Genomic DNA, 13,194 nt, shown 5'->3' with positions numbered 1-13,194 from the left:
AATGCTAACCAGGACGGTCCAAAAGAGAGAGCTACTTTGAGCGAAGAGGGGACATGAGAAGTCTTTAGCTGGCATAAAATACAGAGACATGGGATTGACGGTGATTCAGCGGTTTAGATCTGTAATTGGCGAGCTGAAAGAACACAGAGTGTGGTAGTTGATGGGATATATTCATCCTGGAGTTCAGTTACTCATGGTGTACCACAAGGTTCCTTTTTGGGTCCACTGCTGTTTGTCACTTTTATAAATGATCTGGGTTAGGGTCATGAATGATGAGTGAATTCGTTGAATACACTAAGCTCGATGGAATTATCAACAGTGCCAAAGTCTGCTGCGGGTTACAGAGGGACATGGATAATCTGCAGATCTGAGCTCAGAGGTGGCAAATGGAGGTTCATATGGAACAATGTGAGATGATTTACTTTGGAACGAGCAACAAGAATAAAAAGTTCTGGGCTAATTGTAATATTCTTGGAAGTTTAGATGAGCAGAGAGGTCTCGGTGCCTATGTACATAAAATTATGAAAGTTAACATCCACGTTGATCGATTTGCTTCCAAGGAGCACAGCGTGTTAGATTTTATTGGGAGACGGATTGGGTTTCATGGCCAAATGATCCCTTTGCAGCTGCAGAAATTTCTCTGCTGTGGCCAAACGTGTAGAGTTGCGTGCAGTTCTGATCGCCACATTATTGGACGGATGTGAAAGCATTGGAAAGGGTACAGATGAGTTTCCTAGGATGTGTGCCTTCTATGATGGGAAGGTGTAACGAGGAAACGCTGAGGGACTTGAGGCTGTTTTTGATAGAGATGAGAATTTTGAGAGGTGAATAAATAGAGGCATAAAGGATGATCAGAGGTTGACGTAAGGTGGATAGTGAAGGCCTTTTTCTTCAAATGGTGGTAGTTGGCACAAGGGCACATCGATGTAATTTGAGGGTGATAGATGCCGAGGCAGATTATTTTCTCAGAGAGTAGTGAGGGTGCTGAACGTCTTACCTTCAACAGTCGTAGACTCACCAACCTTCAGGGCAATTAAATGATCATTGGATAAACTTACAGCTTATAATGGTAAAATGCTGTTCAGATGGACTTCAGATTGGTATCATAGGTGGGTGCAACATTAGGGCCAACGGTACGTTTTTGCAGTGTAATATTCTGGGTTTGAACTGTTCTTAAGCTTGAAGTTGCAATCGTCTCTGTTCACTATCAGTAAAACAAAGACCTGGCGAGAATCGAATGCGAAACTTTGGTAGCTCATGTTCTGCCGTCCTGTCATGCAAGTACAGGAAACTAACAATTGCACCACTGGACCTGTTATCTAATGATGACGAATGGCTCCTGAACTTACCACTGGGACCCTCAACCCAATTACTCTTCATTTTCTGTGGATCTGACATGAAACACAGTGCATAGGAGGTTATACTGTTAATGGATCATCGATTATGAAGCATCAGGTTCATGAAAATGACATAGAAAAATGTGGCGAAAATCGGCTTTATTGAATACTGCGTACGAATACCATGGTTTCCTGCGTTGATCACAGGCAATGTTATGTCGCCACTGTACTGGGATTTTCCTTCTATCGGCTTCAATTCGTCAGAAAATTCGATTCACTGATATTTCACCAACGTCCTTTGGCATGTTCATATGACACATCGACCCACACTGCACACAACGTCAACAATGTTCAGCATACTGCATCCACGAGCACGTGGCATGATTTTTATAAACAGTGAAGACTGGATAATGTTATGCAAGGGCAAATTGAAATTCAGTTTAATTAGTAAAGTCGCAAGCATACAGAGTAAGACTCAAAATGTCAGAAATTCACGTTCATTACCTTGGCCAGAATTCCTGACCAGCAAAGGAGAAATCTGCCGCTGAATCTAAGTAATCTAATCTAATCCCCAGCATCCATGCAATTGCTTGCTCCATGTGTCCACTTGGAAACCTATGTGAAGGCACATTCAGCCTGAAGGAGAACTTGTGAGAATCCTCCACTGTCTGATCTAAAGCTGAAACAAGAGCTGTCTATTCTAGCTGGGAGGGAATCGAATTGGAGGTGAGACCAAAATATTACTTGGTGTTTAATTCATATTGTCCTCATTGTGATTGTTTAAAAACCTGGGCCAGAAATAGCACAGACACAAAGGAACAGAAGGAGGCAATTCTTAACACCGATCCTGCGCCGCCACGTCATTCGATATCATCATGGCTGACACAACAATTTTAAGTCTTTTTCCAGCCTATCCACATCATCGTGTTGCCTACTGGCTAACAGATATTTATCGATCTCTATCATAAATAGACATCGAAAATGTAAATCTGTGAGAGGAAAATGTTCCGTTTCGAGACAGTGGGTTTCTGCATGAATATTGTTGGGTTTTCAGATGACAGCCGAGTCTGGTCTGACCACCTTCCAAACAATAAACTAAAACTCGACTCCGATGGGAGTCGAACCCACAACCTTTGAATCGCAACCTGAACGAAGGCATAGAAGTCCAACGCGCTTTCCATTGCGCCACAGAGACACACGAGCAAACCACTTTAAGCATGCAACTTTGTCTTTGACCCATTGTATTCAGGACACCCATCTCGCGTCTGTCTGCCTTCGTCACACTTTCCAGTACCTGGTCCTTTTCCACGTGTGCTCTGGCTCTTCCCGTGTTCGGCTACAGACTGCTGAAACGTTCTCATGACACTTAGTTTTACCACATGTTCAGATAATGATTTCCAGATAAACAACACGCTATAGGTGAAAGCATGCTTCCCAAATCTCCTCAAAATATCTTGTCTCCCGTCTTTCATTTATGTCACTCTATTTCTTCCCAATATAGGCTTATCCTTGTCATACATATCTATCCTCTTCATAAAATGTGCACGTTAATTGGTTTCTCACTCAGCCTTCGTTGCGCTTAGATAAACAACCCCAGCCTAGCTCGTCTACGTTCACAATGGGAGAGCTCCAGCCCTTGCCATTCTTTTCATCTCCTGTGAACTTCTCCTCCTGCAATCAGACGCTTCCAGCAGTCTGGCGATTACAACGGAAAAGCAAACTTCTCTGAAGAAAAGCCAAAAGGTCTGAACAAAATCAGCAGCTCTTGTCCATCTCTGATGAGAAAGGAAAGTTAACGATTCGAGTCCAATGATCTGTCTTCGGAGAGATTGATGGGCGAGTGGGTGAAGAATGCAGAAGAGGGCGGACGGTATCTAAAATGATATAACTCGATTTTGGTTCCTAAAGTTTGCATGGTCTCTCGGTAGAAAACGAGTTGCTAATCTTCCAGCTTGTATTGTGCCTAGAAGGAGCACTGCAGCAGACAAGAGACTGAAATCGTTGCCTGGAAACACAGTGTCTAGATTAGAGTGATGCTGGAAAAGCACAGCAGTTCAGGCAGCATCCGAATAGCAGTAAATTCGACGTTACGGGCAACAGCCCTTCATCAGGAATACAGGCAGAGAGCCTAAAGAGTGGAGAGATCGTAGAGAGAAGAGGACAACATCTTCAAGGCAGACATCCTTGGAAGACGATTCGCAGTAGGGTTAGAATCAATAGGTTAAAATAATGACTGCAGATGCTGGAAACCAGAGTCTAGATTAGAGTGGTGCTGGAAAAGCTCAGAAGTTCAGGCAGCATTTGAGGAGCAGTAAAATCGACGTTTCGGGCAACAGTGCTTCATCAGGAACACAGGCAGAGAGCCTGAAGGGTGGGAACAGTGTAATGTTGAAGTTACAGGAGACTGGAAGATCGGGATAGTTTTTTGTTGATTCTGGACCGACCGTAAGTGATCTCAGCATTGTCACCGACTCTGTTTTCCTCTCTCCATTGTACAGGGATGACATTCTGAGCAGGAAATACAGTTGTATCGATTAAATAAAGTGCAGACAAATCTCTGGAAGATGTGACTGGAAGCTTCCACAATGAGGAGAGATATTGGAAGCCAGCAGGGAATGTAGCTTACAACATAGAACGTTACAATTCAATACAGGCACTTCGGACCTCGCTGTTGCAGGGACCTGTAAAGATAATGTGATGTCCATTGTAATGGAAAATTAACGTGTATTTTGAAACCAATAAAAGCACAGGGAAACAAAGTAACTACGTGACTTTGCAGAGGCAAGAATTGCAGACAGACCGAAAAACAAATGTAAAGTTAAATCGAACTAACAGCAGACTTACAAGGAAAGTAAAATACCATATCAACAGTCAAGGAATGAGAAAAAAACAACTCCGTATCTGGAAAGGAACTCGAATGTTTCAGGTCGCTGACATTGAGGTGTTGATAAGAAGAAGCGAATTCTAATATCAATGGAAAATGTATTATATGTGGAAGGTGCGCCAGATATATTTTTGGTAGATACAGGGACAACATATTCAGTCCTTAAATTAAGGCAGTTCAGAGAGTCGACGCAATGGATGCATCAGGAGTTGTGACACGAGAAAGATTAACTTCACCCCTATTGTGTGAAACCAGTAATGGTGAAACATTCCAATTCTCATTTCTGAACTCGGAATTCTGTCCTTTAACTCTGATGGTTCGCGATCTCATAGAGAGACTGGAATCGGATTAGCGCAGTACCCCGACAGGATTCCAGGTAATAAAAAAGACTTGCCAGCGCAGGCTGTACAATACTATTCATGACGCATGATGCATGTCTATGAGTGGCGATTAAGCCGGAGAGCCATAAGTTCCGTGAGCGATTCGCTCGCCCAGGAAGCAAGTAACCATATAAATCCCATTAACACCGATTGCTGGGGATATGCTGCACTGCACAGCACACATACACCATGATGGCCCTTACAAATCATATGAGAAGGATTGTTTGAGGAGATTACTTTAACCAAATCAGTTATTATTGTGCGAATTTAATTAAAATGATCACAGATGTGCAGTCAGTGTAAACTTATCCAAAGTATCTGTGACGGCAAGTAGACCCTATCTTTTTGATGTGGAACGCTCATTTCCTCAAGTACCATTGGTGAAGGCATCCAGCGACAGGTGGCAGGATTTGGGACCATGGCTGCTACAGGCACAAAAAAACGAAAGATTGTTTCTTCAGGGACGATGTGTGTATCTGCTTCAATGCAGATATAAGGACATACATGAAGAAATTAAATTGGCTAACACGGGCAGATAGGGCAGTCCAGATAACCCCCGCCAAAAGGGTAGCCTGACGTCTAGCTTATGGTAGATGTCTCGGAGCCAAGATTAAGAATGGTCCCTACTGTGTGCAGGGCAAAAGGCAAACGTGGTATAGGGTTCATACGAAGCTGTGAACCCATAGGAATAACCCCGATCTCTGAGTATCGTCCTTGCAGAACACAAGGCTCGTTAGAGCCCGAGGCTGTAAAAGGAATTACTCCAGACTTTGAATCCCTTCTGAAGACTGGAGTGATAATCCCCTGTGGATAATCACTGGTGGGAGCCCATATTTTTCTGGTCAAAAAGGCAAACATTCCAGGTGAATCGGGGAAATGGAGGTTTGTTCACGACCTGCAGGTAGTCAATTATGCTGTTGTTCCGCCCGCCCCAAATGTTCCTAACCCTTATACTATATTAGCTCAAATTCCACCGGACAGTAAATGGTTCTCTGCTGTGGTTTACGCAAATGTATTCGTTAGCATACCGGTACACCCAGAAAGTCACTTCTGGCTCAGTTTTCCATTCAAAGGCAAATCATGTACATTCACGCAACTTTGTCAAGATTACTGTGAGTCCCCCACCATAATTAATGAGGCTCTTTGCAGGAGTCTGGAGACTCTTCTTTTAAAACCGGGGTCAGCGCTTCCGCAGTATGTAGACGAATGCTTCATAGCAGCACCAACAGAGGAACAATGTGGGAAAGACACACTTGCGTTGCTCTGCCATCTAGCCAGGAATGTGCACAAAGCTAGTTTCGCAAAACTACAATTTGTGCAACAACAGGTGAAGTTCTTAGGTCACTTCTTATCTGAACAAGGGAAGGCCATTGGTCAAGACAGTTCAATCAATCAAGCAAATTCTCAAGCCTCACACAAAGAAGCAATTGCTATCCTTTTTGGTCATGCGCTCCTACTGTAGAATTTTTATCCCACATTACACAACACTTGAGCCCCCCCCCCCCCCCCCCCCCCCCCCCCCCATTTCCCATGGCTAAGAGTTGCAGAACCAGAGACCGTTGCAGTTGAATTGAAAATGGTGCTCCAAATTTCACCTACACTGGGGATTCCGAATTCAAACAAGCCTTTTGTAAAAACGGTAGATGAGAAGCGTGGCTGCATGACATCTGTGCTGATGCAGGATACTGTGAGAAAATTGAGGTAGGTAGCTTACACTTCGGCTAAACTTGGACCCCGTAGCGGCAGGATTGCCTAAATGCCTGCGAGTCGTGGCTGCAGATGAAAACGTTTGTTGTCGCGGCCAGGGAAACTGTCGGCTGTGGTGAATTAACCCTACTGGTCCCACATGCATGCTTACTCTTTTCCAAGCAAAACATAGCACACATGTTGGCACCACGTTGGCTCAGATACAATACTGCGCTATTGGAGATGCCTAACATTACAATAAAGAGATGCAACGTCCTTCATGCTGCTAGCCTGCTCCCCACAGAAGGTGACCGAGACTCACATGACTGTGTCGCTGTAACTAATGAAATTTTCAGCCCAAGTCCAGACGTGCAGGATTTAAAAATTCAGAATCAGGATATGGTGTTTTTTTGTGGATGGGTCAGGATTCAGGAGCAAACAGACAGGTCAGAATTGTGTTTGGTATGCTGTAGTAACTACTCACGTGGTATTCAAAACGGAATCACTCTCTTCTCATCTGTCAGCTCAAGCAGCAGAGCAGATTCTCTTGACTGAGGCATGTAAATTGGCTGAGAGAAGGATAGTGAATATTTACATTGACAGCAGATATGCATTCGCGGTTGTACATAATTTTGGAACCCTGTGGAAACACAGAGGCTTCTTGACCGACACTGAAAAACCCAACATACAACGTGGCCTGTTTCTGACTCCTGGAAGCAGTCCTTTCGCCTAAATCAATCGCTGTCTGTAAATGTTTCGCCCACACGAAAAATAATGATTCCCTTTCTTAAGACAATGCGAATGCAAACTCAGCCGTAAGGACAGCAGCCCAGCAGCCACCAAGTGATCAGTTGACATGTGTATGTCAAATATTTGGAATGCAAAGCAGACTTATGGGAGTTACAGTCGCAGGCCACGCCGGAAGAGAAGTGTGAATTGACAACGGCAGGGGCAGAATGAGTGAATGGGTGAGGTGTGGCCCCATTGGTAAACCCTGGTAAAAACAATAACTGCAGATGCTGGAATCCAGATTCTGGATCAGTGGTGCTGGAAGAGCACGGCAATTCAGGCAGCATCCGAGGAGCTTCGAAATCGTAGAGAGAGGAGGAAAACTTCTTCAAGGCAGGCATCCTTGCAAAGCTCCTCGGATGATGCCTGAATTGCTGTGCTCTTCCAGCACCACTGATCCAGAATCCATTCGTAAACCCGGTCTACTGCGATCATTATTCTCATTCTAGACCAAATAACACAGTGAGGACCATGTGTCAAAAGGGGGGGGATGTATGACAGTATTTTGGCGCACTGGTACACTAAGGGCTTAACTGATTACTCCTGAAAATATTGTGAATTATATGTTATCTGTGCCACTAATAATGAGGGGAGGGGAATACAGATGAGACAGGCAGAACATCCCCAATCCCAAAGACTCTTTGAACATTAACACATGTATTTTTTTGAACTAATACCCAGCGAAGGGAAAAGGCATTGTCTGGTAACAGTTGACATGATTTCCAAATGGATGGAACCGCTCCCCACGTCTAAACAGGATGCCATTGCAGGAGCAAAGACTTTGCTAACTGAAATAATTCCGAGATGGGGAATTCCTGAATGGCTTAGCAGCGACAATGTGACACTAATTGTCAATATTGCCCTAGAGTAGATCAGTGAGACAACACTGTGCCTACCACCCAGCCAGCGGTGGCAGTGGAAAGAGAAATGCTACCTTAAAAGATAAATTGACAAACGTTGTGAGGACAAAGGCACTTCCAATTGTGCTAAAGCATATGAGATCTAGAAGGAGAGGAATAGCCAATCTTGGCCCATTAGAGATTTTGTTTGGTAAGTCGCCCAATTCAGGAATTGGCCGCAGACCTACGGTAAGACCGATAACAGACCACTACGAGGATGAGATTACATTAGATTACTTGCAGATTGGAAACAGGCCCTTCGGCCCAAGAAGTCCACTCCGACCCTCCGAAGAGCAACCCACCCAGAACCTCTCCCCTACATTTACCCCACACCTAACACTACGGGCAATTTAGCATAGCCAATTCACCTAATCTGCACATTTTTGGACTGTGAGAGGAAACCCAATCAGACATGGGGAGAATATGTAAAATCCACACAGACAGTTGCCTGAGGCGGGAATTGAATCCAGGTCTCCTGGCGCTGTGAGGCAGCAGTGCTAACCACTGCACCACCGGGCAACCGTCTGCACTTCTGTCTCAAATACAAAATCAAGTAAAGGCAGCACTACCCAAATCAGCAGAAGGAAAGATGCACGACCAAGAACCTGGAGATGGATCGTGGTGAAAGACTTCAGGAGGAAACCCGGGAAGGTGAAGAGGTGGGAGGGACCGTTTGAACTGCTCCTTCCAACACAGTCAGCTTTTAAGTTCGCCCAAAGAGCCACGTTGATACACGCCAGTCATTGCAAACATGTAGCTGGACTTCAAGACACATCGGACAACACCAGAACCAAATAAGTGCAAGTAATGATGAGAAGACTCATACAAATATGAGGCTACCCTGGCAGAACGATCCGTGAAGGCAGGGGCGTCTGGGATACATCCGCAGACGGTAGTCTTAACCAAGCATGCTAAGTTGACCATCACATGTGACCCATGGCCGTTTAGAAACCAGTACGACTATAAATGGGACAATAAATATTTATGCAGGGATCCTTATGGTCCCAGTGACTGGCACTCAGTAGAAGCAACCACGGCTGCAGGGACACCTGACATTGGATATAAGTATTATATTATCAAGGAAGGAGGTGCCATGGCACGGGCAATAATAACCAAGACTCAGAAGAGGGATGAGGAAACCTGGTGGTATGGAATAGACCGAACCTTCTCCGATATATATGGTGAATATAGTGGTACAGCCCTTTCCCCCCGCGAAATACATTCCACGAAATAGTAGCACCAGGGCACGGCAACCATCCAAACCAAATAATGGACCAAACACCAAGCAGAGCAGAGCGTATTAATGTCATGCCAGAACCTGGAGGGAGTTGGTCGGGGTTCGGGAGCGAGTCTAACTCGGCAGTGGAATTGGTGCGTCATGAGATAAATGGCGTAAATGTGATGCCAGTAGGTTGGGAGGTGTGAAGGGCTATTGCTGGATGTGAAAGGAACAGAACGTGTGCCTTGGCCCTAATACAACACCGGTGTTAAGAGGTTGGCTACCATTGTTGGATATGGTTGCACACAGCCCGACGTGGACTGCCAAACAAATGACAGAGAGATTGGCAAGAAATGCTAGCTGCCTGCTTCCACGGGCAGCGACTACCCTGACCTTGATAGGGGGAGCAATGAGGGCAAATCTCGCGCCACCACCCGAACTTAAGGCTAACTGCAATCACAATGCTGACACCCTTCCAACCACATCATTCAATAGAGTGGAAGGCAAGGGAGAAACCTGCATTTGCACACATCAGGGGAGACTACATTTGGGGTTCTCCCAGTGATATACGATGCTGTTCTTGAACAATGACTCTTGCTCCGCAACCTATGCAAGGGGTACGATGTTACACATTACTTGATCCTTTATCAATAATCAGACCATGATGGCGGGTATTATATGGGCCTGTGCAGAGAAAGGACACCACCAACGCCTGGGATGGAAGTGCTGCTGCTACCCCGTGGTACTGTCTACTGGCACGACAGTGTTGTCCCAAATGCCAGGAGCGGCCGAAAAGAAGTGACATCCCGCGGAATTGGAATGCGTACACACTCGCAGACCCCTGGACTACACTAGGAGCGAATATTGGATGGTCTATTCTCTTGTGAGCAGGGCAACGGTGGCAATAAACTTGATGAATGGTCTCGCATATAGTGCATTACTGCCAGCAAATGAGACGGAGCAAGGTCTGACGCTCATTAATACTGAGTTAACAGCAATAAGCGAAACAGTGATACTAAATCGATTAGTACTAGACATACTGACGGCCGAGATAGGGGGCGAGTGTAAAATGTTCGGGTCCTCAAGCTGTTTTAATATTCCTGTCAGCGCGTTCCGTCTTCAGACTGCAGTTACTAAAACCGCAATTATCCTGTACCAGTTTTACTTTACCAAATTACAGGCTGAGACTTCGATTGTGCAGAGATGAGGACAGTCGGATGCCAGAAACTGCAAACTCATCCATGTCGCCAGGAAACAATTTTGCGTGTGGAGACACACAACGTAATGCTGCAGCCTGGACAATAACAGGAAAATGGGAATGGAATACAGCCCATGTTTGTTTTTACCTCACGCAGATTGTTTTGCCTCTCGTTGTCTCTGGCTTGAATCCATGCTGTGACGTACAGACTCGAATCAGTCTCGCCAGAGACAAGTTTAGTGCTGAACCTTTGAAGCAGGAGGGGAAAGGCCAAGTTGAGCAGAGTTGAGACAATGAATTGAAGAAGGTAGGAATGAGGGGATTAGAGAAATAAGGGGGCCTGCGGGGTGATGGCGTTAGATCGGAGCAGAGTGTGGAGCTGATTCATGTGAAGGAAGATAGACTGGTAGGACAGTCAAGAGGGCGATGCCGGGTTGGAGGGTTTAATCTGCGATGGGAGAATATGCAGGGGAAATGAGGAAACTGATGAAGTTAACGTTGATGCCGAGTGTTCGGAGGGCCCCATAGAGGAAAATGAGGTGTTCTTCCTCCACTCATCGAGTAGCTTGTATTTGATAGTGGGCGATGCCCAGTACTTGCATGCACTTGGATTGGGAAGGGGAGAAGAAGTAGTCAGCACAAGCACGGTGGAATTGTTTGGTGCTTGTTTCCCAGAGATGTCCTCCACAACGCTCTGCGTTTTCCCATCCTGTCTCCTAAGTGTCAAGGAGACCGCGTCGAGAACAACAGACACGGTAAATGAGGTGGTTGCATGAGCATGAAAATCTCGACTGGATATGTAAAGATCCTTTGGGGCGGTGGAACGAGGTGAGGTCGTTGTTGAAGGTGAATGTCTTTCAACTCTTGTGGTGGCAAGGGTGGACCTGGTTTAAGACTTCTATTCTCCAAGGAGAATTGACCTAATTTTCCAATGTAAATTTCCAGCTGACATTGTACATACGCTGCACCATTCACATTACCCTCTTCAGCGCTGTATCAAATAACAAGGCCGTGATCATCACCAACTGCATTTGGGCTGAAAGCAAAACAAGAAATTGGAAGTAAAACTCACCAGGTCTGACAGCTGCAGAATCAGAAGCCTTCAGCTCTTAAGAACAATCACTGGATCCAAAAGGTTCACTCCCCACAAATGCTGCCGGACCTGCTGAGTTTCCCAACAATTTCTGTGCTGTCTCTCAGATCTGCAACCTCTGCAGTTCTTTGTCAAATAGAAAACAAACGTTGACCCATTGAAGGGGATATTTGATCAGGTGACAGTTCACTTCATCCAGAGAGAAAGATAGGATGGAGCATAGGATCATAAAATTCTTACAGTGCAGAAACAGGCCATTTGGCACATCATGCATCCTACCAATACTACCCTCTACGCTATTCCTGTAACCCAGCATTTCTCATGGCTAACCAACCTAACCAACACTCATCTGGACACTTATGACTATTGAGCATTGCAAATCCACCCTAACCTGTGCATCTTTGGACTGTGTGAGGAAACTGGAGCAACCGGAGGAAACCCACGCAGACACGGGGAGAATGTGCAAACTCCACACAGACAGTCTTCAATCCGACAGGAATCTGGGTAATTGGATAGGTTTCAAGTGGGAGTGCAAACTGGCGTGTGAATGATGGGCCGAAAGCCTGATGTCAGTGTTGTAAAAGCTCGACAATAACATGATTCCCTACATCCTGCATTCAACACAGTTTGCATTTTGTTTTAATCCGTCCTGTTATTGACATTATTCTGAGTGAAATGTATAGAGAGAGGTTGTTTGTGCATTCACTCAGATCTGTGTTTTGATGGGTCAGGAGCATCATATAAAATAACGACTGGTGGAGGGAGAATTGAATTCCACCTGCGAATCTGCCGAGACATGCAGGGCCAGGAGCTTCTCTATCACCACTCACTCACCACCCAACGCCTTGCGGAAAAACGCCTGATCTTCCGCCTCTGGAATCTCCAAACCCAGGGAATCAATGTGGCTTTACTATTTGCCTGATTGCCGCCTCCGACCACCTTATCCCACTTCCTGCCTATCCGCTCCACCGTCCACTCCGACCAATCACCCTTACCCCCACCTCCATACATCTATTGCGCTTTCAGCTCCCTTGTCCGTAGCCCCACTCCCTCCCATTTACCTGTCTATGCTGGACGCTCCCAGCCTCATTCCTGATGACTGTCTTTTGCCCGAAATTGTTGATTCTCCGGCTTCTCGGATGCTACCTGACCTGCTTTGCTTTTCCTGTATTACTCTAATCTTGACTCTGATCTCCAGCATCTGCAGTCCTCATTTTCACCTCGCATGACTGAATTCCTGCCCCTTACATATCGAATTGCGTCTCGTATTTTCATCATGGATTTCATTATGTTTAAGATATTTTATTTTTAAAATTAACGCAATATATTGATGCACTTCTGATTATGTTATGAATTTGAACAGAACAATCCCCCCTTTCTCTGTGAACAAACAGAATATCAAGGCATCGGATTGAAGAATGTTTCCTCTCACAGAAACTGGAATAGGGGAATGTAATTCTCGCTGAAATAAACACAGGCCATTCAGAGGAATCTGATAAGGTCATGCAACATCTGCCGAGAGAAGAGAAAGGTTAGCTCATGTGTTATGAGAGTAGGGGAATTCAGCAGAGCGGTAGGAAGTTCGAAAAGTAAAAATTACTGAACAATTGGAAAGGGGATAACGCTGAAGAAAGAATGAGGAGTCTATACAGCCTGTTTATCATGTTCAGTCTGTTCTCGTAGTCAATTCAATCAAAGCTATAATTAGA

General features: G+C 45.2%; 1 non-coding gene across 1 annotated transcript; it reads right to left on the bottom strand.

The window, feature by feature from the left end:
• Nucleotides 1–2,440: 2,440 nt before the first annotated feature.
• trnar-ucu (transfer RNA arginine (anticodon UCU)) lies at nucleotides 2,441–2,532 on the bottom strand. Its single transcript is given in 2 exon segments — nucleotides 2,441–2,476; nucleotides 2,496–2,532. It is a non-coding gene; the product is annotated as a tRNA-Arg (tRNA).
• Between the last annotated feature and the right edge of the window lie 10,662 nt (nucleotides 2,533–13,194).

This window comes from Chiloscyllium plagiosum, unplaced genomic scaffold (genome assembly GCF_037043375.1).
Source record: "Chiloscyllium plagiosum isolate Xiang-an unplaced genomic scaffold, Cpla_swu_hap1 HiC_scaffold_36, whole genome shotgun sequence".
In the NCBI taxonomy this organism is placed as follows: Eukaryota; Metazoa; Chordata; class Chondrichthyes; order Orectolobiformes; family Hemiscylliidae; genus Chiloscyllium; species Chiloscyllium plagiosum.
Note: the sequence above shows the minus strand (reverse complement) of the source record. Positions and strands in the feature narration are given on the sequence as shown.